Raw genomic sequence first — 26,789 nt, forward strand, 5'->3', positions numbered from 1 at the left:
GCCCGGCTATGAACCTACTTTTAAAGAGCAACTTGTTTAAGAATTATTTGCATTGCTGTGGATTTTAGTTTATTGATACAAATTTAAAGTTAATTTTGTTATACTGTATGTTTATTTTTACTCATGTTTAAGGTATTATGTTTATACAACTCATTTAAATTGTAATGGAACAATTAGTCTTCTATGATAGTCAAACTTATAGTCATGTTAAGTTTTCTATGTATACATAGATATATTTCACATAGATAGGTAATCTTCAAATACTTCAAAGACCTACAGAATATGGCATTTAAAATGTTTTTAAAAATTTAGACTTTCTCGACAATAAGACATGTCTGCTCCTGGAAGCACAGAATTACTTCAGAGAGGAGGATGGGCATCGAAGACACTCTATATGGAGTTTATCTTCTTCTTGTCAAAAATAGCCATTTGGCAAGAAACTGTTCTTGCCTGGACTGCTTGATTGACTGGACATGCAGGACCCATAGGAAGGTGACCACTGAACTTTGCTTGGCAAAATGGTCCTTCCGGTTCCTGCTTCGCAAGGAAACTGCCAGACATTCTATAGGACACAGAGAGAAGTTACTGAGAGACTCTAGGCCTGTGGGCTGAAGACAGATGCCCCAACTTTACAAAGGAACATTAGGTGACTGTCCAGGCTGCCAGCTGTCTCTGTCTACTCTTGCAAGATTCCTGAAAGTTGCTTGCATCCTTCTTCCATTTCTCAGGTAATAGTATATCTTTCTGGGGTCTTTGGTGCAGTTGAAAACTAGATAGTTATAATTTCCTCAGTTATGGTAAAAGATAAGTTAGATAAGAAACATAGACTCACAAATATAGCATAGATATGATATATTCTTTAATATTGTAACTGTAATTCTTGCTTGATAATTGTTTCATTATATGTAATTTTACTATGTTAAAGTTAAAACCTTCCATTTTGGAAAAGAAAAAGAAAAAAGGGGAAGTGTTGAGGATATTACTCTGTATAAATAAAATGCTGATTGGCCAGTAGCCAGGTAGGAAGTATAGGCAGGACAGCAGAGAAGAGAATTCTAGGAACAGGAAGGCTGAGTCAGGAGAAGCTGCCAGCTGCTGCCGTGAGTACCAACATGTAAGATACTGGTAAGCCGTGAGCCATGTGGCAAGGTATAGATTTATAGAAATGGGTTAATTTAAAATGTAAGAAGTAGATAGCTAAAAGCCTGAGCCATTAGGCCAAACAGTTTACATCATATAAGTCTGTGTGTTTATTTTATAAGTGGGCTGCAGGACTGCCGGGGTTTGGTGGGAGCTGGAGAGAAACTTTCAAGTTACACTTCTATTTGCAATGCAGGAAGTGTCCTCCTTCCTCTGAAGCCACTGTTTCAGCCTTAATATCTATGATTACCTGCTCAATCTTGGATCATGCATTATCTGCTATGATGATTTACTTTGGGAATCAATACCTGACAGAAAACAGGGTTGAACTGATCATATGCTCCTTCAGAGGACCAACTAAGAAAATGACTATGTCAGCGACAAATCACACTTAGTAACTTGGATCCCTGTGAAAATTTCAAGTGTCAGATTGTGTAACTAAGTTCACTTGGGGAATCTGACAAGACATATCAGAATATGTTACCAGCAAGCTTCATTTGGCAACCTTGAAGCACAATCAGGCATCAGCAGGCAGAATGGGAGGCTCTCAGTAAGACAGAAAAGATATAGGGCCAAGTAGCTGGATCGATGATCACCCTCTAGTTACCATGGGATGGTTTTCTATTTGATAATTGCATTCAGTGCTTAGAATACATTAAATTTATTTTCCTGTCATCTGCCTTTGGTTTCATTGTTTCAGCAGATGAGCACATTTAGGTAGGAGGGAGAAATGAATCAGCAGCTCTGAAGGAGATCTCCAAGAGTACCACAGGAATTACTTTCCATTGGTTGGAACTGAGAACACTCTCAGTATCGGTTCCTATTCTAGACACAAATTGAATGCACACACTCCTCCATCATAGGCAAGGAGGTGGCCAGGAAGAGGTTAAGGTTTGGATAGAAGGCCAAGGGTTTGAGCCAGTCTCCCAAACATGAATTCAAATGGTGAGATTGATTGTGGCTACTTGGGAAGGGCCCAGTGCCTGAAAAGAACTAGAGGCAATAATTTCACCCAAAGTGAAGTTCCTGTGGCATTTTAATAAGAATGCTTTTAAACGACCAGTTGGTATGCTCCACCTTTCCTGAGAACTGAGGATGGTATGGCATATGAAAATGGCATGATATATTAAGAGTCTTAGATAGGTTCTCAGAAATCTGGGAGGTGAACTCTGGACTATTATCAGACTGGAGGGAGATGGGGACCACAAATTCGGGAATATTTTCCTGGAGAAGGAGGTCTAAAACTGTCTGAGCCCTTTATTGGAAACCAATATGCCTCCACCATATTCAAAATGAGTCCACAATCAAGAAGAGATACTTAATTCATCTGACATATTAATTCATTGGCATATGGGTAAAGTTGAGCTGCCAGTGAGTTCATGGAAGGGAATCGCTAGCCTTTGGGTAGGAAAAGTTTGTCTCCAATATTTGGAATTGGAATCTGACTTGTGGCAATTTTCACAGGAGGCAGTAATAGTTCTTAAGTCCTCAGAAGTAGCCTGTAAGTGGGCGTATATGAATTAAGGCAGAGAAAGACTATTAAGGTGAAAGAGGTGATGTAGATAGTACAAAGGGATAATGGCTGCCGGGATGGTCTGACTGGAGTTGGGTGCCTAAGCAACTTGAGAGTGAGTGATAGGAGGAGTACAAGTGGGAGCCAGAGTTGGGCAGTTGATTGGAGGAGCCCGCTATTGGACACAAGGGCAGAGTTAGCAGTGGATACAAAGGGGCAGATGCCCAAGGAGCAGGATTGGGAGTTCAGATAGGCAGAGATTCATTAGCAGGGTCCAGAGCAGTACTAAGAGAGTCCTCAGTTCAGGTTGCATACCCAGGATCATGTGGACAGGAGAAGAGGAATCAAGGAGGGAGAGTTTAGAGCTGAGATAGAGAAAGACTTGGATGTAAAGTAACTCTTTGCATTTGCCCATTTGCTGGCAGAAGTTAGATAATTCCCATAAAATATTGGAGTCTAGTGAGCCATTAGGTGGCCCTTTTTTATAGTTTTTTTAAGGGATACTTAGGCCATATTTTGGTGCAAAGAATGAAAAGCTTAGAAGTCTTTATTTAACGCACTAAGCTGAGAGACTTGAGTTTCCAGAAGACATCCTAGAGGATAAGTGGAGCCAATGGTTTTGGAAGTCTCATTTTCCATGGCTGCAGCAGACAGAAAAAAAATAAATAAAATGAAAAAATAAATTTGATTAAAAGAATACGATCTTAGGCCTCCCTGGGATCAAGTGTGGATCAGTGATTGGCACAGGTCACCAAATGCTTCTGCAAGCCAGAAGAGTGAGGGCTAGGGCAATGTGAACAGAAGACAAAGGTCCAACAGTGAGAACAAAATCTCGAACCACAGTCATGGGGAATGCCTGAAGATCTATAGCCTGCAATGGGGGACAACTGTAGCCAATGTAGCAAATTCAAACACATGGAACTAAATGCAGAATTTCTGTCGCATATCCTGCACTCAAAAAATGCAATTAAGCCTACAGGTAGGTCTAATGAAGTCCAATGCTTATTAGAGTGACTCTTGGTTCAATCAGCTAATTGAGGAGGTTATTGAGATATTTTCTTCAGGTATGCTTACCATTAGGGGTTACTCATGTTCCAGTAGATAGGCCATATTGATGGACATACAAGAGCCTTAAATGAACTCAGTTGTTATTAAAGATAAAAAACACATAAACTTTAGTTGTAATAGTGATATTAGAAATTGGAGCAGAGTTCTAGAACTGGGAATGCAGTAGAATTTTCAAAGCAATATATTTATATAAAAATATTAAGAAGCTATTTTATGAATATGAATTGAATCTGAAGAAGAAAAACATGAGTGTCTCATCCAATGTAACTGTGCAATCACTTGTAGGGACTTACCGTAGACAACATAATTGCAGAGAATATAAATGTATTTAAATTTTAATTTATACGATAAACTAATCTTCATTTTTTATCATTAAGACACTATGAGATACTATAATTCTGTTGAGTCTATATTGAAGAAGCCTTGAAATCAACATTTCTTTCTTCAATCCTAACAGCTTTTTGTAGAGCACTCTAATATATATAAATATATTATGTACTTTTATTCAACTTCATGTTAAATTATGAGTATATGTTATAATTGAACAATAATATATTATTATATATCATAATTATAATTCTGCTTCATAAAGAAACACATATAGAATCTGATGAAAACATCACAGAGATAGCATCCAGAAGCATTTGGCAGCTTAGAGTCACAATCAACAAAGTCCAAACAGTAATAAAAAATTTCTGTAAATAGGTATAATCTAGGCAGCAGATGTTAACTCTCTCAGTCCACTTGCTATTTACTTATGGTTCTATTTGTCATGTGAGAGAAAACAGGAGGTACAATAAAAACCACACTAAGAATTTTTATTCAAGGAGGGTGAAGAGGGATTTTGCAATAGGCCTATTAAAAATGAACAATGTGGAATAAAGGGCAGAGGAATGTGTAGAATCTGCTTTTATAGGTCTGCCTGAATATGTGCATTTGGGTTTATGCAGCTGTGTGCTGCATGCACATAGATTAAGTGATCATTCTGCCAGCAGATTACATGATCACATAGTGCACAGATTATGTAGGATGTAAGGCCCTGTGCTGAATAAGCATTGTGCCTGACTGATAGACAGTGCATGCATGGTCATGTAGCTAGGGGGTGACTACAAATCATAGCATTCCACATTTGTAATTATGGCAAAAAAGATAGGGGGTTAAAGGTGTCAGGTAAACAGGAATGAGGGTTCCATGTCTCCCAGAAGTGTTCCCAGCAGACTCAGTGGGCATTGGTTAATACTGGGCTTAATTAAGGAAGGGGGCTTTTCTTGAGTTAGCCAGACATTCTGAGGTAGCTGAATTGTCTTCTGCTGCTTTGGTCCCTGTGGAATTCTCCTTTACCACTTGGATCTGGCTGTTGGGATCTGACAAGGTGCTGGAGAAGCAGAAGAGAAAGTTTAGAAAAAAAATTTACCTTGGGGTTCCCTGAGGAGTCCCAGGATGAGGGAGGGTGGTACCTGAACCAGAAAAGTTTGAATAATACTTATCTGAAGTGTGTCTGAGCTGTCCAGGAAGACCCAAGCTGTCTCTGGAGCTCAAAAGAATTTGTAAGTTTATGAAAGAGACAAATGTTAAACATAGTAGGAATCAACAAAATGGAATTTAAAATCTTGAGCTGGAAGCCATGGTATTATAATGTTTAGTGCTCTACTATCAGAATACTATCAGAATTTTATTTGTTAGTATTAGCCAAAATACAGAGAGAGAGAGAAAGACAGACAGAGAGAGAGAGAGAGAGAGAGAGAGAGAGAGAGAGAGAGAGAGAGAGAGACAGAGAGAGACAGAGAGAGACAGAGAAAGACAGAGAGAGACAGAGAAAGACAGATAGAGACAGAGAAGGAGGGAGAGAGAAATCAGAAACATACTCTCTTTTTTATTATTATCAATTAGGATTTTTTATCTTCACCTGAGACAAACCTTAAAGCATCTCTTTCCTTTATTATTCTAGTATACAGGAGACACAGGTTAATGATTGCTGAGAGCATTTAATAGTGAAGTATTGTTATATTAAATCTGTTTTTCAGAGTCCAGGCCCTTCTGAGAATTGGGATTGAATACCTCTTGACTGTTACTGTTCCTTATACTTGGGAATATTTTGATGCTCCTTGTGCCTCTGGGTCTATGGCTGACGGTGTTCCTGTAATAATTAGCTGGGTAGTTAATTAGACATTTGAATATTTTATTAGAGACACAGAGGGAAATTAATGAAGCAGAATATGGTCAATAGGGACAGGAGAATTTGGAGAGGGAATCAGGAAGAAAAAAAAAAACATATGGGGTTCACAATTCAGTGGGATTGAGTACAGTTGTGGGATGAAACCTCATTCTTCTGGAATTGGTGACAAGGTGGTTGATCCTGGTGTCCTCTGGAACATAAGAGAGCAGGGCCCTGTTTGTTTCACTGTTTATGGTGAGGCATATCCCCGGGGCAAGAGTAGGATAAAAGGTTTTAGGTGGGACATTTGTATGGAGTGGAGAAAGCCCTAGAGCTCAGCAGATGTTTGGGTTACAAGAACTAAACTGAAAGGTTCCTAAGATTTAAAGAAATGGATGAGAGGTGTTGACCTGGAGTTGGACTTGATCCCCAATGTGAATTGGGGGTAGGCATGGATTATCACATCTCTGGTAAGGGGTTGTCAGCAAAATTCTACACGAGAGTGCAGAGGTGATAGAGTAGAGAAGTGAGAAGTTGGACACAGAGAGGCGAAGAATTAGATATGAGGTCTAGTGTTAGAGCCTTTCTCCTATACCTGAGTTCAAGTGGTGAGATTGTTAGGTGTTGCTTGGGAAGGACAGAGAGGCAAAGAGCAAAAGGCAATAATTGCACCCAGTGAAGTTAAATTCCTGTGACATCTTAATAAGAATGCTTTTTATAGACCGGTTCATGTGCTATAACTTCCCTGAGAACTGAGGATGGTAAGGGATATGAAAATGTCAAGGTAAATTAAGAGCTTTAGATAAGGCCTGGGAAATCTGATAGGTGAAATTCAGAACATTATCAGACTGAAGAGAGGAAGGGAATCTCAAATCATGGGTTGATCTCCCAGAAAAGGATGTCAGTGACAGTCTGAGCTCACTTACTAGAAACCAGGAATCCCTCCACCCAACTTGAAAATGGGTCCATGACCACAAGAAGATATTTCATTTGTCTGAGAGTGGGCATATTGTTAAAATCAAGCTGCCAGTCAATCCCTGGAAGGGAACCCTAGCCTGGTAGGTTGGAAGAGGTTGGCTCTGATATTTGGAATTGGGATCTGACTTCTGGCAAATTTTACAAGAAGCAGTAATAGTTCTTAAGAACTGTATGTCCTGAGAGGTAGGCTGTAGGTGGGCTTTTATGAACTGAGACAGAGCCAGAATATTAGGGTGAAAGAGCTGATATAGATAGGACAGAATTTGCCTAGTTTCAGCAACTGTCTGTGAGGATGTGTTGTCCTGTATGGACTGCCTGTGGTGAATGGGTTGAGTCTGGTCCCTGGAGGCCACTTTCCTAGCTACCTGGTCAGCCTAGTTATTTCCCTTAGAGATGATGGAGCTATCGATCTCATGAGACTGGCAGTGAGTGAGTAATTCCATCACCTTGGGGAGATGGGAGGATTTTAGCATGGACATTATTTGGCCTGAGTTAATTTGGATCCTTCTTTTGCTGTGAAAAGCCCACTCTTATTTTCTTATAGGATCATGGATCAGGAGGATATGAAAAGCTTATTTGGAGTATGCATAACATTTAGGGATTGTCCCTATGCAAACTGGAATGCATGGGACAGAGCCATTTGCTCAGTCTGTTGATTCGTAGTGTGTGCCTATGCTTCTACCACCCCAGTAACTGACCTTATGGCATAACCCATTTTATGGGTCCCCTCATGTACAAAGGATCTGCCATCTGTGTACAAGGTATAAGTGGCCTGAAGCAATGTGCTCTCTGGTATGTGTGAAGGGTGTGACAATGGTTCCTCTAGGACTTCAGTTTAGGAATGGGATGGGGAATAGTGCTAGGTCTAGGAAGGAGGCTTGAAATTTTAAGGGTTGCACAAGTCTGGAAATTAAATGTGGCATCTTCCAGTAATGCCACTTGGAGAGAAAGAACTCTGTATGAGGTAAAGTTTTTAAGTCTTTTCAAGTTAAAAGATGCGGCAGGTTGTGGTAGGAGAAGATACTGGTCTGTGACCCAAGGTTAGTATATTTGATTCACAAATAAGGAGCTCAGCAGCTGCTAAAGCACAAATGAAGGTTGCCCATCCCTGTGTGGTAAGGTCTACTTTTTGACAGGTATGCTACAGGTTCAAAGGAGGGTTCCAGCTGGTGCCCCAGGATCTCATTGGCATATCCCTCTCTTTCTGTTACATAGACAGAGAAGGGATGAATTATGTCGGTAAAGTGCAGCAGCCGGAAGGAGAGCCTGTTAGAGCTTCTGGAAAGGTTTAATAATGGGAAAACTCACAACTCAAAGGAGTGATAAAGCAGCCTGTCAAATGGAAAGTGAGCAGTTGTAATTGAATGTGCCTTGGTACAAAATTCCAGGCACATGGCGCCAAGGGCCGCTTTGTCAAGTGGCACCAATGCTATATTTGCAGAAAATTTACCATGCAAGGGAAAACAGCAGGTTCAATGAAAGCCGCTATTAGAGATTTTATTACTGGAGGGTAAAGAGGCATTTTGCAGTATGCCTACTAGAAATGAATGGTGTGGAAAATGGGAGGGGGAATGGGTGGAATCTGTTTTTATACTTCCCCTCTAACATGCACATATGGGCTTATGTAGCTATGCCATGCATGAACAATGATTATATGATCATATAGCACAAGGATTACTTAGGAACTAGGCCCTGGGATGACTAAGCTTTCTGCCTGTGTGATGGACAGAGCATGCACTGTCATGCATCTAGAGGGTAGCTAGGAATCATAGCACCAACAGCCACCATCAGCCAGTTTTCTACTGTCAGTTGGAGGCAAAGCCCAGGGTAAATTACATTTTATCCTGAGTTCCCCTATTCAGTTTTCCTGCTTCTTTTACAAATCACAGGGAGTGGGGAGAGATAGAAGAGTCAGCAGCTCGGATAGAGATCTCCAAGTTAACTGCAGTCATTTGTTTTCATTCCTAGTTTAGACATCTCTCCGTATTGGTTCCTAATGCATATCTATTTTAATAGGAGGCAGTCAGATCAAATAAAATGCCTGCATTCAAGGGTTTAACCAGCTGGACTCCTGGCTAAAGTCAGCTCTTAACTGGATTTAGCAAAAGCCTGGCTGTAAACAACACAAGAGAAGGAAAACTATCCCAGAGACCTGCAGCAGACAGAGGCAATAGAAATCTAGGATAGGCAGGCATTTGGTAGGATTTCCCACATTCCTGCTCTGAGTTACCTGTTCCTGTTGGATGTGCAAAGCACCTGCTTCATCCTTATTATCTATGGTCACTTGCTCAGTCTTGGATCTGGCATTATCTGCAAGGAAGACTTACAATGGGAATCAGTAACTGAAGAAACCATGAATGCATTGATCATATGCTCCACTGGAGCTCCCACTAATAAAATGGCTATGTCAGGGACAATTTTCACTTAGCCACCTTCGACTCTGTGAAAATTTCAAGTGTCAATTTCCACAAATAAGTGCATTTGGGAATCTGGCATGGCTGATCAGAAACTGTTACCAGCAAGCTGCAATAGGCAGCCCAGAATCACAATCATCCATCACCAGTCAGCATGGGAGACTTTCAGTAAGATAGATAGAATACAGGGCCAAGTGACTGGGTAGGCATTCAGTGGCTAGGATGATTTGCATTTTTTTCTGTCCTCCAGTTTCATTTTCATTGTTTTGTCTGCAGCACAGATTTAGGTGGGAGGGAGAAATGGTTCTTGTGGTAGGTTGATTCCCAATTTTCTGAGGAATTGCAACACTGACTTCCAAAGAGGCTGTCTGTTTGCATACCATTGGAAATGGAGGAGTGTTCCCTTGCTCCATGTATCTCTCAATATTATACAATATCTCTCCAAATATACTTATCTATATCAATTACCTTCATATGTGTATATTTTATATGTTGTGTTTGCATACATATTTACATATGTTTGCATGAATATGCTTCTCAGACATAGTCAGAATTGCATATATGATTACTCTATTTATATTATTTCAGACTTCTTTCTGCTTCCTTGTGCCATACCATGTCTTCTCTATTAAGTTTCATAATTAATAACAATGTGTAATTCAATACCAATTGTTATTATTAGTAGAAACACATGTATGAGATATAGTAGAAATATATATATATATATATATATATATATATATATATATATATTACATTTAATAATTTCAATTTGGGTTGGGGTTTAAACATGACTTATCATTATATGTCACTGTCAAGCTGCATAGGAAGACAGATAAATTATTAATCAGCTACAGAACGAAATATAACATTTCATGTAGATGCCAGGAAGTAGGCCTAAGCACACACATATATCATTACACCCCTATTTACCACCTGCTGTTTTCTTTTCTATAGATAATTAGAGTCAGATTCCAAGGTAAATTACAGTTTTACCTCTTGTCTTTCAATTTCATGGCTTCTGCAGCAGGAAACATTTACGGGGACAGAGAAATGTATCAGAAACACTGATGGAGATCACCAAGATTACCACAGGATTTGTTTTGCATTGCTAGGAATGAGATCACTCTCCTTACTGGTTCTTATCCATACTCAATTTGAATGCAAACAATTGGACAATCAAAAGCAAGGAGAGCTAATAAGACCATCAGCATTGTGTGTTGTTACAAGTCTGCCTCCGGCTATATTCCAAGTCTCTGTCTATTGGCCCAGAGCATGCAGACTGCTCCTGAAATCTGCCTGAGACAGAGCCCATGGCAATTAGCAGTCAGGATTGCTTAATTCTCAGGAATGCACCAGCATCTCTGAATGAGATCTCCAAGCATACAAAAGGATTTGCTTTTCATTGGTGGAATTGAGATCACTCTTCTTATTGATTCTGACTCCAAGCACCCTTTGAATGTGCACACACCTTCAGTCAGAGGAAATATGAAATAATAAAGTTGTTAGCAGAGTGGGATTTTACCAGTCAGGCTCTGCTTGTATTCCAGGTCTCTGTTGCTCATGGATATAACCAAAATCCCACTGCATATTGCCCTGGACATGGCAGACTATTCCTGGCATAGCCAGGAGACACAGTCTGTGGGATATAGCCAAGTCAGGGTACGTTTCATTCCAAGCATTACAGCTCTGAGTCACCAGCTCCTGGCACAAATGTAGTATGTATATTCTACTGCTTCCCTTTAAAGATGTGACATTCCTGTCTCTGTTTGCAATGTTGCAGTATCTGAAAGGAAGAGAATTTAATTCAGGCTTTAGTATCTGTCAGAGACTAGGGGAGCCCTGCTTCTTTATCTCCCCTGAGAGAGTCATGGGTATAATTGTTATGGCATTATCAGGTTTTCTATTCATTTTTACAGTTTCAAATGCTCAGAGACTGTAAGGACAGAATGTTGAAAATAATATGCAATAGAGGGTTTGAAAAAATATGCACATATGTCATGTTTCCTAACAATGTTACGTATACTGTTGCTTCATCATAGGACCTTCACTAGCCAGATAATTTCATCTTGTTTGGTTTTTGAAATACGTCATGTATTGTCTTTTTCCTCAGGTGGTTGTTTTTGCAAAGTCATACACCTGCTTCTAGGACACTGGCATCCTGTTTGGGGACCAAATATCTGGAAGAAAGAGACCAATTTTGTAAATTGTAATGCAGGTGCAGAACAGTCTGAAGTTAGTGTATCCTATGTAGAATGAGGAAAATGCAGTCATTTCCAAAGGAGTATGTATGATTTCAGGCAGAAAGTGCTTTTCTAGTGACAAGACTATCTCCAGTCCAGTTAAGCTAATGAAACTTTAACTAGGTAACATAGACTTGCAAAAAAGGAGCAATTTAGCCAGGCAGTGGTGGTGCACGCCTTTAATCCCAGCACTCGGGAGGCAGAGCCAGGCGGATCTCTGTGAGTTCGAGGCCAGCCTGGACTACCAAGTGAGTTCCAGGAAAGGCGCAAAGCTACACAGAGAAACCCTGTCTCAAAAAACCAAAAAAAAAAAAGGAGCAATTTTAGTTACAGTGTTTCACCTCCAGCGGAAGGCTCATTTTTATCTGAAAAAGAATAACAATAACTTTAGCATACTTAAGCAAATGAAACCTTAATTGGGTTACAATGAAATCAGGACAAGTGAGCCTCATCACTGCTCAGATGCTGTCAACATCCTGTGCAGAGTGACAGATAGAGTTCCTGAGTGATGTAGTATGGCTGACTGAATCATGCCCACAGTGACTGACACACAGCAAATGGAAAGGTATTGCCTCAAAAAGGGTGCAGGCCTCCTGTGGTTATCAGCAAAGCATGGCATATGGAAAAGCCATAAGACCAAACATCTCCACCTGCATTCAGGCAGAGGAAGGCCATTCAGCATGAGGAATATATACCCAAGCCACAGCCAAAGCAGTTGCAAGAGACCCTTCTCCAATTGCCACGAGTCCCTCAAATAGATGAAGCCTAACTACTGTCACATCTGTGCAGAGGAGCCAGGTAGATCCTATGAAGGCTCAATGATCATTGGCTCAGAGTCTATGAGTTCCCATGAGACAGGCTAGCAATTTCAGTGGGTTTTCATGTAATTTCCCTGACCCTTCTGGCTCCTACAATCCGGCTTCCTTCTATTCAGTAGAACTCCCTGAACTTGGCACATTGGTTGTGGGTCTCTGATATTGTCTCCAGTATTCACTGTATGAAGGTTGTCTGATGGCAACTTCAGTTGTCCACAATCAAATTACAGGGGATGGCCAGATCAGGCTATGGAACTACTGCAGCCAGCAGTCTAGGATGTGGACATATGGAAGACTACAAAGACCCATGGAAATGATGCTTGCATCAGTCTTCTACAACCTCCATAAATTTCCTCTTTTCCAGTCATGTCTCTCAGCACTCTCCCGGTCTGCCCATTCTAACCTAATAAATCAAGTTCCCCTGCCTACCCACCCACCCAAAGTCCAACTAGGGAATCTCCTCTGCTCTCCCTTGCCAGCAAGATCCATGGGAGCTCCTTTATCCCTCTTGTTACCTAGCCTCTCTGGGTTTTTGGATTGTAGCATGGCTATCTTAACTTTTATAGATAATACCCACTAAAGAGTGAGTACATATTATATGTGTCTTTCTGGTTCTGGGTTATCTCACTCAGGATGATTTTTTTTCTTGTTCTCAATATTAGCCTTCAAATTGCTGGTGTCATTCATTTTAACATTTGAGTAAATCTCCATTGTATAAAAATACCACAATATTTTATCCTTTCTTTAGTTGAGGGACATCTATGTTGTTTCCAGTTTCTGGCTATAACAAATGAAGCCGCTATGAACATATTTGTGCTCCTGTCCTTGTAGTATGATTGAGCATCCTTTGGTATATGCCCAAGTATGATATCAAAGGGTCTTTTGGTAGATTGATGTCCAATGTTCTGAGAAACTGCTATTTAATCACATATCTATGCATGTTATGAATCTTTAACATAGTTGATAATTTCATACATGTCCACTATATTTCATTATTTAAATCTTCTTTCTGATTACTCCTGCAATACCATGTCTGCTCTTCTAGATGTCAAAACAAATGTCACTTTTTATTAAAATTAGGTTATCACACATATACTAATGTATATATAACTAATCCACACTGTGTACATAGTTTAGCTATTATGTGTAACTGGTTTTAGCTTTTGCCTTTTGGAGTTGAAAGGCCTATCAATGTTATTGTATTATAGACATGCATTCTTTCTATCTTAGGATCCATCATTTGCCTGTAGATTTTCTGCTATGTGTGGGAAGGTTAGTGAGTTTCACATATATGTTGGCAAGTCTTTAGGGGGACTTTTTTTTGCCCTCCAGCTCCCAAATAAAGTCACAGATAATAATTAGAATTAGAAAGCTTGTCCTTAGCTTATTCTTGTTCCCAACTAACTCTGATAATATTTCAACCAATTTTTATACTACTCTACATTATGCCACAAGGTGCCTTAACTCTCCCCCATACTGTACTTCTGAAATCCTCCATAACTTACTGACAAATTCCCTGCTTCACAAAGTTTTAACCTTAGATTCTATGTCAGCCATGACATAACAAGTATGCCAGGAAGGGATCATTCAGCACTTTATTATACCAATCAAAATATGTCTTGGCAGAGAAATATCTTCACATTGTACAAAAGATTATCCAACAACACAAGAAAGATTTATGGTGTCATTGTACTAATGTTGTCAATGTATGTATTTATTTATTCATTTATTTATTTATTTTTGGTTTTCAATATTTCCTACTTATTTGCTTTTAAATTCCTATCAAACTTAGAACACATTCTTTTAGAACAGGTGTCCTTTTCCTTAGGATCATAAGCTAGACATGCTTTCTTTTTCTTTTTCTTCTTTTTTTGTGATTACAGACATGGTATCTCTGTGTAGCATTGCACCTTTCCTGGAACTGATTCTGTAGCCCAGGCTGGACGCTAACTCACAGAGATCTGCCTGCCTCTGCCTCCCGAGTTCTGTGACTAAAGGCATATGCCAACACTGCCCAGTGCATCCTTTATTTTCTGAGTTTAAGAATATTGGAATGTTGTGGATTCAACAAGTAGCATTGGACACAACACTGTCATCTTTTATCTTTTGGGGAAGCTGTGGATTTATGTAATAGTGTTATTAAATGCTGGTTTTTTTTTCTGAGAGTTAGAGCTAATGTCTGTGGATACAAGGATGAATACATAGAACACAGTTAGAAATTATAATGCTTCAGAAAAGTAGCACATAAATGCTCTGCGTTTTTGTAGACTAGCTACCTAGCCATGTGTAGTAGGCTAGGTTACCATATTGGGCATATTTTGTCTTCCTGTCAATGACATACGTCTGCATTACTGAAAAAAGTTGGAGTGAAAAATTTGACATGTCTTTGGGAGCCTAGACACTATTATCTTATCAATGGCCCACTATTGGTAAATTATAACATTTGGAGATAGTTGTATAATCATCCATGACGTTTTATATTCTTGTCAGCTGTGGTTTTCACATTAACACAACATGACGATAATGAGTAGCAGTAACAGCTCTATTAATGTCTTAAGGGACTGCCTCTATGTCCTTAACAGTGTAAGAAGTTGTTAAAAGGATCTTATTTTCAACAAGAATGATGATAAAACATAATTTGACAGAATTCTGAGCTTTTTCTATGTAGGGAATGCCTCAGTGGTACCCCTGGTCCATACATTTGAGGATTATGAAAAAGAGACACATTTATTGATCCTAAAGGTTTAATCCAGTAGTCAGATAACAAATTTTGAAACTTGGGGAAATGCAAAGGATAGATCAGAGATAGGATAGAAGTTGTTGTACACTTGATAACATAAAAGGAAAATTTGTGTCCTCTCTGACTGATATTCCATTATTTTACTTTTTGCTTCTAAGTTTATAATATGCACAGCCTTGGAGAAGGCTCTGTCAGCAGCCTGGTTGCTTGGAAACAAGAAAAACTGGAAGCTCTTTCCAGAATACACATACAAAAGGCATGAATAGTAGCAGTAGCATCTATACCAGGATATGACACATAGGCATTAACAGTAACACCTCTGAATTTTACTGGCCAGCTTGCATACCATGTTTGGAAAATTGTATACATGTTAGAAACACGATGTCAATCTGCCATTGTTAATACATATCTTCATGCAACTAGTATTTGATTGGTATTTAAGCATTCTTGTACAATTGATTCACATTACCTGGATTTTCATACAAAATTATTTCACTATATAATGCAGCAAACATTCTCCTATATCTTGAGGAAGAATCATGAAGCCATATATTATCAGAGTGGCTTACATTATTCAATGAATTGATGAAAGAGGAAACAGATTTTTTCATCTGAGAAGCTGCTCATGTGGTAGTAGATGGCCCCATAACACACACACACACACACACACACACACACACACACGTGCTTTAACTGAATTCAGTTGTCAGTAAAAAGAGAGTTAGTATATAAAATAAGGATGAAGGAATGATAATGGTGATCATATTGGAATTTCAGTGAAGGGAATGTAGTGAACTGTTCCAAAATTTCAATATTCATTAGTTAATACTGCACAAAATATTCCTTGAGTATGAATTGTCAAGTGTTCAAGGCCATACTAGAACAGAGTCAAGTGTCATGACACATGCTTTTAATCCCAGTACCAACCGTAGAGACCTGGATGTCTGTACAGACACAATGAGAAGGAAGTGAGGTAGCTGGACTAAGCTAGCCAATGAGAGGGCAGAACAGCAAGTCAATGAAGGTGTGGGTAAGACAGGAAGAAGCTTGCACTTGGAAGCTTCAGGGTTGGTGAGGTAAGGTTGGCTGGTGACTTTTCCTATTTCTCTGATCTTTAAGTCTTTCACCCCTATATTTGGCTTCATGTTTTTATTTAATAAGATCATCTATAAATTGGTCTACATGCAGGTCTTAAATCAGGTGGTATATTCTATTAGGCTTCTTAACTGTAAGTGTATGAGTTCAAAGGAGAAGGGGTAGGGTGAAGTAGCATTTTTCTGAGAAGTTCAGAGATGAAAGCCTTAAGTCCTCTAAGCTCTGGAGTGAGAGAGGGTACTGAGCTTGAGTAATGTACCAGGTAGTGTGCTGCAACTGAATAAAGATAGAGAGATGGTGTCTAGCAACAGAAGGGTTCTGGGTTTCCAAGACAATGGGATCCACCTGAGAGATTGAAAAGGAAAATGACATGTTAGAGTTAGTGGGCTAAGTGGATAGGAAGAGGAGGAGAGGAGCTGCTGGCAAGTCTGTGGTAAGTAAATGGGGGAGAAAACGAAATAGAAGCTCCTGCCTTAGCTAAAAAAACTCTTCCCTTTAGGGGCACAGGGCAGCTTGACACATCCAAAAGTGTGTGGGGAAAGAAATATACCCCTGAAAAAACAGTTAAGTGGTGGGGTTTGGTGAGGGAGCTGGGGCTGTCCCCCTACCCAGACAATAAGGAGATGGGAATGATTGGTGATACCCCAAAACTCCCACAGGATGGAGTAAGTGGATCCAAGGGGCAAAAGGAAGGAAATGGGTCAAACTAATAATATAATGGCTGCTCTATTCCTGGTGAAACATTACTGTTGATGGGTCAGGGCTGCAAAGCCTACAAAATTGTCTAGAGTGTGGTCTTTGATTGATGTCCCCATGCCATGAGGTACACAGGGGCAGTCAACTGACCTATTTCGATTTTGATAGCATTTTGGACAAGACCCAGGTGCCTACATGGAGCAGGGCAGGCACAAACCCAATGGCCTGATCTACCCCATTTAAAACAGGGACCTGGAGGCCTATGTGTAGCTGGTTGGATAGCCTGTGCCAGCCTTTGGCAGTCTTGTTTTCAGGCTTTCTCGTCTCTCCCATGGTACCCCTTAAAAGCCATTGCTAAGACTTCAGCCTGTGGGGTCAGGGGTGTTTTCTAAGGAAGCCTAAGTTTGACCCTAAGTTTGGGGAAGCCCTGTAAGACAAAGTGGGGCATAAGGAGTGTCTGCCCTGTGGGCTCTCAGGATCTAGGTTAATTTATTGTAGGAGAGACTTTGCAAGTCATTCTAGAAAATGAGACTTGTTCTCCACTTACCTTGAATTATGTGCTTTGTCTTTTCATTCTTCACTGGTTTGAGGGCAACCTTAGGAAGACCTGCAACAAAGCAGATCATAAAGTGATGCCTAGGTAGAGAGCCATCTAAGATATTATAACACCAATGTGGGACCTGATCCAGAACCACCTCCCCTCCAGGAGGATGGGCTGCATTAGTCTGGTGGACCTTGTCCACATATATTCTAGCCTGTTCCCAAACTTGTCTACTCTCCTCAGGAAGTAGGTTATTAGCAAGAATAATATATATATATATATATATATATATATATATATATATATATATATAAAATGAAAGGTGAGACTATAGGAGAAATATGTTTATATTGTTTTAAAAAGGAAGTAGAAGTAGAGGTATAAGAACCCAGTATTTTGTCTATTTGAGAAAGTTCTGCCAGTGAGAAAGGGACATGTACCTTAACCAGTCTATATACCCTGGCAACCTTTCGCAAAGAGAGAACAGCCACTGGGTTGGCCTGACTGGGTTTGGGTTCCTTAGCAGCTCAATAATCCATGACAAGGTGAGTAAAGTTGGGGGGCAGACTCGGGCAGTAGGAGACTTCTGATATCAGAGATGGGGAAGGAGCTGGAGGAGCTGAAGGAGCAGTTGCTCAAGAAAAGAAAAGGGGAGATGATAAAGGCAGGGGTTCATAAGAAGTGTCTAAAGCAGTAATAAGAGGTTCCTCAGGTTCATGTTGCATAGATAGGAACACATGGGAAGATGAATAGGAAACAAGAAGGGTCTTTTTGGAGCTGAGATAGAAGAAGGCTTGGATATAAGGTAACCCCTTCCATTTGCCTGTTTGCTGGCAGAAGTTAGGTAATTCCCATAAAATATCGGGGTCCACTTGGCCTTAGGTAGCCATTATTTATTGTTGTCTAAGAGATTCTTAGGCCATTTTTAGTGTAAAGACAGATAAGCTTAGAAGTCTTTAAGTAAGGCATTAAGCTGAGAGATTTAAGAGTTTCTAAAAGCCATAACAAAGGAGATATGGGGCTAATGGGATTGGAAGTCTTGTTTCCCATGGCTTGGATATAAAGAAAGTAAATATTTAATTAAATAATTAAATTATTTGAAAAATGAATGAATAAATAAATAAATAAATGTGGTCCAAAGGCTAAAATCCCAGGTGTTCCCAAGATTGAGTGATGATCGGTTGTTTGGCACAAGTCACTCAGCACTTTGTGAAGCAAGAAGAGTGAGGGCTGAGTCAACAGCTCAAGGACGAGGGTCCTACAGACAAGGAAAAATGAGAGTGATGTCTCAGACTTCAGTCCTGGGGAATGGCTAATGGTTTAGCCTGTATTGAGGGATGACGATAGCCAAAAAAAAGGCTGTGGATGGGTGTTCCCCAGTCCCAAGAATATCTGAAGGAAACCAAGTGATCAATGGTCATTCCAATGAGTCCAGGGGACTATTTAAGTTGGCTGGTATAGAAAAAACTTACCAATAGAATAAGTCTTCTGGTGACCAGGCATATGGAAGTGGCAGTTGAACATGAATGAACCTTGATACAAGGCTCTGGACACAAGGTACTGGGAGGGTCTTCTTTGTCATGCAACACCAATGTTATTCATTTATAGTGCTATTTGCCATTCAAGAGAAAACAAGAGGTACAATGAAACCCACTATAAGAGTTATTATTGTGGGAGGGAAAAGAGGGATTGTGCAATAGGCCTACTACAAATGAATTGGTGTGGAAAAAGGTGTTGGGGAACAGATGGAAACTGCTTTTATACTCCCCCTATAGCATACTCATATGGGCTTACATAGTTATGTCATTCAGGAGCATAGACTATGTGGTCAAGCTTCATACAGATTACATGATCACATAGTACAGGGTTACTCAGTAGGCAAGGACTGGGATGACTAAGCTATCTGCCTGACTGATGGAAAGAGGACGTACAGTCATGTAGTTAGGAGGTGACTGGGATTCATAACAACACAAGAGCCATGATCAGCCAGTTTTCTACTGTTAGTTGGAGGCAGAGCCCAGGGTAAATTGCATTTTATCCTGTGTTCCCCTTTCAGTTTCCCTGATTCATTTAAAACACACAGAGAGGGGGGAGGGATTGATGAGTCAGCAAATCTGATGGAGATCTCCAAATTCACTACAGTCATTTGCTCTCCATTCCTAATTTGGACATCTTTCTCCGTATTGGTTCCTAATCCATGTCTATTTGAACAGGGGACAGTCAGGTCAAATAAAAATGCTTGCAGTTAAGAGTTTTACCAGCCAGGCTCCTGGCTAATGTCCAGCTCCTAGCTGGATTTAGCCAAAGCCTGGCTGTAAACAACACAAGAGAAGGAAAACTGTCCCAGAGACCTGCAGCAGACAGAGGCAACAGAGACCTAGGATGGGCAAGGATTTGGTGGGATTTCCCACACTCCTGTGCTGAATCACCTACACCTATTTGTTTTTCAGGAAATGTGATCCTTCTTCTGAAGCCACTGCTTCATCCTTAATATCTGTGATCACTACCTCAGTCTTTCATCATGCACTATCTGCAAGGAAGATTTATGTTGGGAAACAATACCTGACAGAAACCAGGGATATATTGCTCATCTGCTCCTCAGAGGACCCACTAAGAAAATGACTAGGTCAGCTACCATTCTCACTTTACCACTTGGGACTTTGAAAATTTCAAGTGCCAAATTCCACAAATAAGTGTATTTGGGGAATCTAAATGGTGTATCTGAAACTGTTACCTGAAAGGTAGGATTTTGTAGGATGCAAGACCCTGTGATGACAAAGCATTGTGCCTGACTGATGGACAGTGCATGCATGTTCATGTAGCTGGGGGCAGGGGCTAGAAATCATAACATTCTACACTTGTAAGTACAGTAAAAAAGATAGAGGCTATGGGTGGCAGGTGAAAAGGAATGGGTGAGCCCTGTCCCTCAGATCTCCTTTCAGGTAACTCGATGGGTGTTAGATAATATTGGGCGGAATGGAACAGGGCTCTTCTTGAGGTAGACAGACATTCTGAATTCTTCTGTTTTGAGTCCTGTTGAATCTGCCATTGCCTCTTGGATCTGACATCATGCTGGCAAGGCAGAAGAGGAAGTTTAGAAAAAAAAATTACCTGGTTAGTCCCTGAGGAGTCCTCACAGCTTTTTGTAGACACTCTAATAAATATGCATAATTATATAGTATATTATATTGTATTATACTGTACTATGTATTATTCATCTACATAAAAAAACCACAATAGAAACTGACACAAACTGATCACAGAGACAGCAGTCAGATGCACTTGGCAGCCCAGAGTCATAATCAGCAAAGTCCAGAGAGGAATGAAGACATTCTTGTAAGCAGTGAGAGTCTAGGTCAGAGCAACTAGAAACTCACTCATCCCACCAGCCTCCATCAGCCAATTTTCTGCTGTTACTTGGAGGCAGTGCCCTGGGTAAGTAACATTTTATCCTGTGTACATTTGGCAGTCCAGAATCACAGCAATCAGCCATCAGCAGGTGGAAAGCAAGGTTTTCAGGTAGATAGCCAGAATGCAGGGCCATGTACCTGGATATATGATCATCTTCCACATACTAGAGGATGCTTTTCTCTTTTGACAATTGCATTCTGGGCCTAGGATACATTAAAATACATTAAATCATTTCAGTTTCGTTGTTTTGGTGCAGCATACATATACTTGGGAGGGTGAAATGACTCAGCAGCTCTGAAGGGGATCTCAAAGAGTACCCCAGGATGTGCTTTCCATTGGTGGAATTGAGTTCACTCTTCATATTGGTTCCTGTTGGAGGGTGCATGCCCCAACCCCACATTTTCCCACAGAACTCTTGAGTAGAAGCAGCAGGAAATATTAGTTAGAAGGATAGAGGGGAGAGAAACAAATAGAAAATACAGGAAAACCTCAAGCAGGCTGTATCCTAATCCATCCTGCATCTACTGTGTCTGCCCTAGGGTATTTAAAGGAATGACAAAGGTTGAATCAAAAGACCTTCCCCCTCAACAGTTAAGTGCAGACCATCTCAGACACCTGCATTCAAGCCCGTGGTCCAATCATCCTCTCTAATCAGACCTTCTTGGTAAAGCCCAAATGGGCTCCAACAGGGTCCTATTCCAACGACAATTTGAAAGCACACACTCCTCAGTCAGAGGCAAGGAGAGGAAATAAAGTTGTCAGCAGAGCAGGTTCTCACCAGTCAGCCTATGGCTGTATTCTGGGTCTCGGTTGCTCATGGGTATAGCCAAAACCTGATTGTACATTGGCTCAGACAAGGCAGAATGTTCCTGACATACAAGGGGAGACAGTGCCTGTTGAAAATAGCAAAATCAGAGGTAGTATTATTCCCAGCATTACAGATCTGAGTCACCTGATCCTGTGAAATGTGCAGCAAACAGATTCCTGCTTCTGCAGCTACTGCTTCTCTTTAAAGACGTGGCATCCCTGTCTCAGTTTGAATTTACTTCAGGCTTTGGTATCTGGCAGAGACTAGCGAAATCCTGCTCTTTCCTCTACCCTGTGAAATTTATTGTGGGAATGGTTATGGCATTGTACTTTTATTCAGAGACCTTAGAGTCACTGAAAATATGGAGCAGCAACATCTGCAGACATTACTATATTTGTCACCAAAGGCAATAAAGTATGCACAATAAAGTAGAGCACAGGAAACTTACTTGTTATCATCCTATTGTCATTAGGTTCTTAGAGGCTCAATTTTGCATTCTTGGTTTGCATTATCACTGTATTCTGACACACAGAATCTCTTGTACATGATCTTTTCTTGCTTGTCAGCCCATTCCTGTCTATGACATCAGACAGGGCTTTGAGCTTTGTTGGAAATCAATTATTTATTCATGCTGGAAGAGAGATATTCAATATTCCCTTGAATATAATAAACACCAGAATCCTTTTTTTTCTTGGGTATTTCTTTTTATATGCTTTGAACCAGTGAAGATCTTGTCTTGAGTTTCCACCTTCAGACTCTGAGTTCCTATGTCTAATAGTAAAGTTCATACTGGAAATTGTTGGTATGTTGGAATCATCAAACACCTCTGAATTTGTTGGAATCTTTCTGCCATCTTTTCAATACAATTGCATGGGGATCTCTGGCAGAAATGAAGACATGAAACATCATGTTTCCCAACTATTGCCTGAAGTAACATCTCTGATGAAGGCCAAGTGATGCACAGATATATGAGTTTATCAATATCATCAGGACTCAGTTTACTTCTATATGACCCTTGCAGAAGGAAAGAAATTGTCTTTGTATAAGTCTGTAACCATTCTAGTCTCAGGTTCTTGGCCATTAAATGCAGGGTGGGGTATTTCTTCCATTTCATGGTCTTAATGATATCCCTCATAAATACTTGATTCCTCCCAATTATTTGTCCTCTGTGACAAAAATGTATTTGAGAATTGCTCACTATTTTCTCTTTTAGGGTATGTAGCTCATGAGAATGAGTAATTTTGTTTCTCCTCCTTTTAATGTACTAACATGTAGATTAACCTTCAGTCCGATCACATATAGTCAATCCCAGTGAAGATTCTAAGTAGCAACAGATAGATTTCTGTACTATGATGACATAAGATTGTAGGGACTTCAAAAAATGGTTTTTCCCCCATTATATTGGGAGGTGTTAAATATATTTTTTTTTCGTTTTTTTCGTTTTTTTTTTTTTTTTTGGTTTTTCGAGACAGGGTTTCTCTGTGTAGCTTTGCGCCTTTCCTGGGACTTGCTTGGTAGCCCAGGCTGGCCTCGAACTCACAGAGATCCACCTGGCTCTGCCTCCCGAGTGCTGGGATTAAAGGCGTGCGCCACCACCGCCCGGCCTAAATATATTTTTGAAATGGTCTGTTAAGCTCCAGTTTGGCACTAAAGGTATAAATTAGGCCATGAATTAAAACAAATAACACATCACAGCCACATTAGTGAGAAAATACTGACACCCTTCATAGTATAAGGGATTCAGTTTTCACAATATCTCTCCACTTGTTCTATGATGCATTTCAAATACATTATGACATTATAGAAGTTTATGTATGTGTATATGTATGAGTTTGCTTTTGCATATGTATACATATACACAGATACATATGCCTGTGTACACTTTCTCGACAGTTTAGAAGTTCATGTATCAGTACTGCATTTAGAATATTTTACACTTTCTCCATTGTTCAATGTAACATCTGCATTGTAAATTGTTAAAATAGATACTTCTATTTAAAATTAAATTATTTTACCAAATTGTGTATATACAAATGAATACATTACTAACTCAAACAGTTTAGAGAATGTAGTGTTTAGCTGTAGCCATTTCAGTATTGACCTGTTGGAGTTGAAAGACCTATCAATGTTAATGTACAGTATAAATGGATTGTTTCTTTCTTATCATCCAATATTTGTAAAAAATTTTCTGCTAATGGTGAGATTTTGATTTTCTTTCATTCTTTTTTTTTTTCAGAGCTGAGAACTGAACCCAGGGCCTTGTGCTTGCTACACAAGTGCTCCACCACTGAGCTATATCCACAACCCCATTTTTTGTTCTCTTGTATTAACCATTTTGGTTCTTTCCTTGCTTTCATGTAATATTTTTGGCACCCAACTTTTCTAATAACTGTGCTTTTTAATTCCTTATCTTTCTTAGGACACACCGTCTTCACAGCAGACATTCTTTTCGTTTTATTATGAACTTTGTCTGGCCATTGCATGAAATATTTTCTTATTCTAAGAATAATGATGAGTTTCTGGATTCATCAGGTGGCTCTAAAGAAAATTCTATAAGTTCTTTGCAATTTGAGCAGTTTTGGAGTTCTGTAATGGTGATGTAAATGATACTTTTTTTCTGACACTCACAGACAATGTTGCCTATGGGTATGAGGATAAATATTTAAAAGATTGTCAAAAATTACATGCTTTCAGAGAAGTTGCAGATGAAGGTTCTCCTTCTGGCTCTACTATCTTCCTAGCCATGTGGAATATTTAACTTATCATATTCAGCAGAGTGTGTGTCTCTGTCCATGGTATATATCTGTATTTCTGAAAATAAGAGTGGAAACTACAGACCTGTCATTGCATACCAAACCAGTAATACCTTATGCAGGGCTAAATGTTGATAAATCATGACGTTTGAAGGAGCTGGTAAAGTCATCAACTTTACCTTGTTGTTTTGTAGTCATGTTAGCTGCAATTTTACCTTAATAAAGCAGAATGTAAGTGGACATAATAGGTCTATTAATGGCTTAAAGGACTGTTCATAACATCCTAACAGTGTAAAAATTTGTTAAAGGGACCTCCTTTTTAAGAACAACAATGATTTCACACAATTTTACCAAATTTATGTGGTTTTATGTACAGGAGACTCTTCAACATTTTTCGTGTATGATGTGTGTGTGTATGGATTACAAAAGAACAGCAGAGACACTGTTATGTGTATATTTTCAAACACACTGTTACCTGCCTAGAACTTTTTCTGCCTGAGTCTTTCTTTACTGAACATCTGTATTGTTTTTGACCTCATGGGACAAATCCTAAACTCCTATGGCAGTTGCAGTTGAACAGGGCTCAGCTTAGGGTATGGGTTGGCATATAACATTTATGGTTGGCTCTTCCCCCCTGGTTCTCTGAGAGCCTAGTTTCATGCCTTCGCTCTCAGGGAGCCACTCTTACTGCTACAGCTCTGGGAAGCTGTTGGGTCTGTGCTGTCACTGAGTGGCATATGCCCCACTGCTTATAAATACCATTTAATCCTAATGCTTTTCAACATAGGCTGTCATTAGCATTTTTGATCTTGACTAATTTGACAGGTATAAGATGGTATCTTAGAGGCATTTTGATTTGCATTTCCCTGGTCTCTAAGGGTGTTTAACACTTCTTTAATTGTATCTGGGCCATTCAAGATTCTTCTGTTGAGAATTCTCTCTTCAAATCTGTACCCCATTTTTAACGGCATTATTTGGTATTTTTATGTCTAGTTTCTTGTGCTCTTTATTTTTTTATATCAATTATCTGTCAGATATGGAGTTGATGCAGATTTTTTTTTCCATTCCTCTAAGCTTCCTTTTTGTCTTATTTACAGGATTGCAGGGATGACCCCAGTTAAGTCTCCTAGCAATAGTGTGAGTGTTCCTGAACTGGCCTTCCCCTGTAATCAGATTGGTGACTATCCTAATTGTCTTCCTAGAGCCTTCATCCATTACCTAATGGAAGCAAATGCTGAGATCTAGAGTCAAGCACTCGGCTTGACTGAGAGTCCAGAAGAGAGGTTGTAGGGATTATCTGAGCAAGTTGGCATCAAGATCATGATGTGAAAACCCACATAGACAAATGACTTTAGGTTGTAGGAGCTCGTGGACTCTTGAGGGACAGTTAGCGAGCTGGCATGCTGTGGATATCACTCTGTATAAATAAAATGCTGATTGGCCAGTAGCAAGGCAGGAAGTATAGGTAGAACAAGCAGAGAAGAGAATTCTGGGAAATGGAAGGCCGAGACAAAGAAACGTTGCCTGCCGCCACCATGAAAAGATGTTAAGATACCAGTAAGCCATGAGCCATATGGCAAGGTGTAGATTTATAGAAATGGGTTAATTTAAGATGTAAGAACTAGATAACTAGAAGCCTGAGCCATTAGGCCAAACAGTTTAAATAATATAAAAGTCTGTATGGGCTGTGGGACTGCTGGGGCTTGGCAGGAGCTGGAGAGAAATTCTCCAGCTACAAATGATATTATGTTTATATAACTCGTTTAGATTGTAATGGATAATTAAGAAATACAGATTAATTAGTCTTCTATGATAGTCAAACTTATAACATGTTAGTTAAGTTTTCTAGATATACATAGAAATATTTCAGATAGATAATTTTCAAACACTTCAAAGATCTACAAAATATGACATTTAAAATGTTTTAAAAATTTAGACTTTCTGGACAATGAGATGGTGTCTGCTCCTGGCAGCACTGATTTACTTCAGAGAGCAGGATGGGCATCAAAGACACTCTATATAAAATTTATCTTCCTCTTGTCAAAAATAGCCATTTGGACAAGAAACTGTTCTTGCTTGATCGACCGGACATGCAGGACCCATAGGAAGATGACCACTGAACTTTGCTTAGCAAAATGGTCCTTCAGGTTCCTGCTTCACAAAGGAAACTGCCAGACATTCTACAGGACACAGAAAAAAAATGACTGGGAAACTCTGAGCCTATGGGCTAAAGACAGATGCCCCAACTTTAAAAAAAAAAAAAAAAAAAAAAAAAAAAAAAAAACCTTTGGATGACTGTCCAGGCTGACAGCTGTCTCTGTCTACTCTTACAAAACTCCTGAAAGTTGCTCACATCCTTCTCCCATTTCTCAGATAATAATTTATCCTTCTGAGGTCTTTGATGTAGTTAAAGATTAGA

The 26,789-nt window shown here is 39.7% G+C and overlaps 1 long non-coding RNA gene across 2 annotated transcripts in view; it reads left to right on the plus strand.

The window, feature by feature from the left end:
• Window positions 1-26,789, plus strand: part of LOC128095329 (uncharacterized) — a 222,600-nt gene that overhangs the window by 169,310 nt on the left and 26,501 nt on the right. For both annotated transcript variants that reach the window (XR_008213219.1, XR_008213220.1), the window contains 2 exons: window positions 313-728; window positions 19,849-20,024. This is a non-coding gene — a long non-coding RNA (uncharacterized LOC128095329). The remainder of the gene's footprint in view (window positions 1-312; window positions 729-19,848; window positions 20,025-26,789) is intronic.

This window comes from Peromyscus californicus, unplaced genomic scaffold (genome assembly GCF_007827085.1).
Source record: "Peromyscus californicus insignis strain IS unplaced genomic scaffold, ASM782708v3 Scaffold_4__1_contigs__length_199733344, whole genome shotgun sequence".
In the NCBI taxonomy this organism is placed as follows: domain Eukaryota; kingdom Metazoa; phylum Chordata; class Mammalia; order Rodentia; family Cricetidae; genus Peromyscus; species Peromyscus californicus.